Raw genomic sequence first — 3,008 nt, 5'->3', positions numbered from 1 at the left:
GTCTGATTTTGAACTTATGGAAACCCTCATTTGCAAAACCTATACCTGGCAATTGGGCGGGTTGGGAGGTTTTTGGGTGGATTGATTTTGGGTTTTCATTTAAATGGGTGACATCCAATCCGCCCAACTTTAGATTAGGTTAATTTTGGGTTGGGTCATACTAGGTCATCTCAAACCCATGACCCAAATATGACCCAATATATTAATTAATAGATTTTGATACATAAACTCTCTCAAATACATTTTCACATACAAAAAAAAATTTTCACACACATAAACACATTTTCACATAGATAAACATATTTTTACACACTAAAACACTCATAGACACACACACTCACTTCTTAAACTCTTTTGAAATACGTTATTTTTACACATACAAATTACAATACACACTAATATACTTTCATAAATACACACACATACTAACTATTTAAACTACTTGGATGAACTCACTATTTTTTTATACAAGTAAGGATTTTCAAATTGGGTATAGTTTTGGTCCAAACTAAGAGATCGAAGCAACAATTTTGGGTGGAACAAAACTAAGAGATCTCGATGAAGTGATCAATAAATTGGGGGGGGGGGACTTGTTTTTTCATTTTGAATGAAAAAAAGAAAAAGAAATAGAAGAACAGTACGATGCATTTTTCCGGAACTCGGCAAAAGGATGGATGTGAAGAGTGAAGACTACAAGGATTTTTTTTTTTAAAAAAATCCTACTGACATTTGTGCTGCACCGTTCATTTCTCAATTTTTGTTCTTTTTAAGCATTACTCGTTGATCATCCTTCTCAGTGTGTAGTAGTAGTAGTATATATATGATAATTATACATACCAGTACATATATGGGTTTTGCTTGATCCAACAAGGCTGGTCATTTTTTTTTTGTTTCTTGATTTTAATTTGTTAATTTGTTTTTTTAACTTAAGTTGGGTAATGGGTGCCCAACACAAATACCCAAACCACTTAAAATATATATGGGTTTTTATTACCCAACCCAAAATTAACCCAAAACCCAACCTCTCAAATTAGTGGGTGGGTTGTTGGGTTTTGGGTATAATTGCTAGCTCTAGCAAAACTCAATTGATACTGTTATGTATTTATATAGAATTTGGTTGAGAAAATAAGGTTAGTAAGGGCAATTTAGTTCAAGGGCAATATAGTCCTTTTTATTATGATGTAAGTAAGGGCAAATTAGTTAAAAATTGTAAATTAATTAATTGCGGTAAATTTGTTTAAAATAATGAATAGGGGCAAATTGGTCAAAAACTTTTAATATAATTAATATGGGCAAATTAGTCCATTTATTATCATATTATTATATGAGAGTATGGTTATGTAATATTCAGTATGAATGTGTATCACTCGTAAGGGCAAACTAGTCCAAATATTGTTATGTTAGTGGTAGGCGCAAATTAGTTAAAAAACTTTAAATTAATTAGTGGGGGCAAATTAGTTCATTCATGTTATATTATCGTGCGAGGGTAAGGTTATATAATCATGAGAGCATAAATTTATATTATTCGTAAGGGTAAATTAGTCAAAAACTTCATCATCCTATCTCCTAATCATCCTGAGATGACTAATACTACCTCCCTAATGGGATTATTTTATTTCATGAATAGGGGATTAATTCGGTTAGTTGGGATGTGTCATCCCAAGTGTAAATTGCAACCAAATATGGGATGATATAGGATAATTAATCCAATCCTATGTCATACTATGAATCAAACATACCTTAAGAGAATGCCTGGAGTTGGAGTACTTATTATTATTATTATTTTTTAAAAGATACATGTTTTCTTAAGCAAAAACCAATAATTTATTCACTTGCATGCCAAGAGCGGGAGGAAAGTTATCCAAACAGTTGGAGTTTGAATTTCTCTAGTATGAGTACCACTATATTCATTTGCGAAAATTATGGACTTCCGGCAGAGAATCTAGTAATTGTTCTAAAGGTTTGTTAAAGGTTCTTTAATTTCTCATTTGCTGATTATCTATTTTTTTTCTTGTTGTCTTGTTCATAAACTCAATAGATGACTTTAATTATTGTTGGAATTTATTTTCTTGCAACTCTAATTAATTATTGAGGCAACTCTAATTAATTATTGACAAACACACATGATTTGCAAGTGAGAAATTGAATAAGAATTTAGGAGAGTTGCCAAACAACTAACTTTCAATATTGAGTGTGTGATTTGCTCATGACTTAATCCAGCCAAAATAAAAGCTGAAATTATTACACCCCTTGAACAAAGGCTTTGAAGCCGCCATTATATATATATATATATATATATATATATATATCCTTTATTGCTTTAAATCTCATTGAACAAACTGGATTGAAGGATGTAACTTTTAGAGAATAAATTCGGGAATATGATTTTCAATGTTTCGTTCATCTAGAGTTGAAAATATTTAACACCCAATGTGTTTGGTCAAAAAGACTAAAACATTATTTTTGTTATGTAGAAGAGGCAAAACAGTGTTAAATATGCACTGTGGCCCAAATCAATTCTTGACGCATTAAAACATTATTAGTCTTGTGGCCCAAACCAATTCCTAACGCATTAAATATACACTTAATACTCTCCATGTGAACATATTGAAATGGTGATGGAATGGTAGGATTGCATATAAACTAGATTTGGTCGCAGCTCGACTAGAGCTAGGTAAGGAAGAAGGGTGGCATGTTGGAGAGAAAGGGGAGGAAAAGAGAAGAGGGGGGATGGAGGAGTGAGGAGAGAAGGAAGAGAGAAAGAGGGAGGAGAGAGAGGGAGAAAGGAAAAAAGAAAAGATGGAAGCTGCCCGGTAGTGAATTGTGTGTAGAAGATGAAAGAGAACGAGGGTTTATTTTTATTTTTATTTTTATTTTTTAGTGTATTTGAATGTGTTTTTGGAGTTATTGTAGACTCCAGAAAGAAAAATGCGTATTTGGGAAACAAGCCAATCCATACATACCCAAGAGTTGCTAAAGTACTTATTTTCATGCAAATATTCAATACC

This window comes from Coffea eugenioides, chromosome 8, assembly GCF_003713205.1.
Source record: "Coffea eugenioides isolate CCC68of chromosome 8, Ceug_1.0, whole genome shotgun sequence".
NCBI classification, from domain to species: domain Eukaryota; kingdom Viridiplantae; phylum Streptophyta; class Magnoliopsida; order Gentianales; family Rubiaceae; genus Coffea; species Coffea eugenioides.
This window is presented reverse-complemented; position numbering follows the sequence as displayed.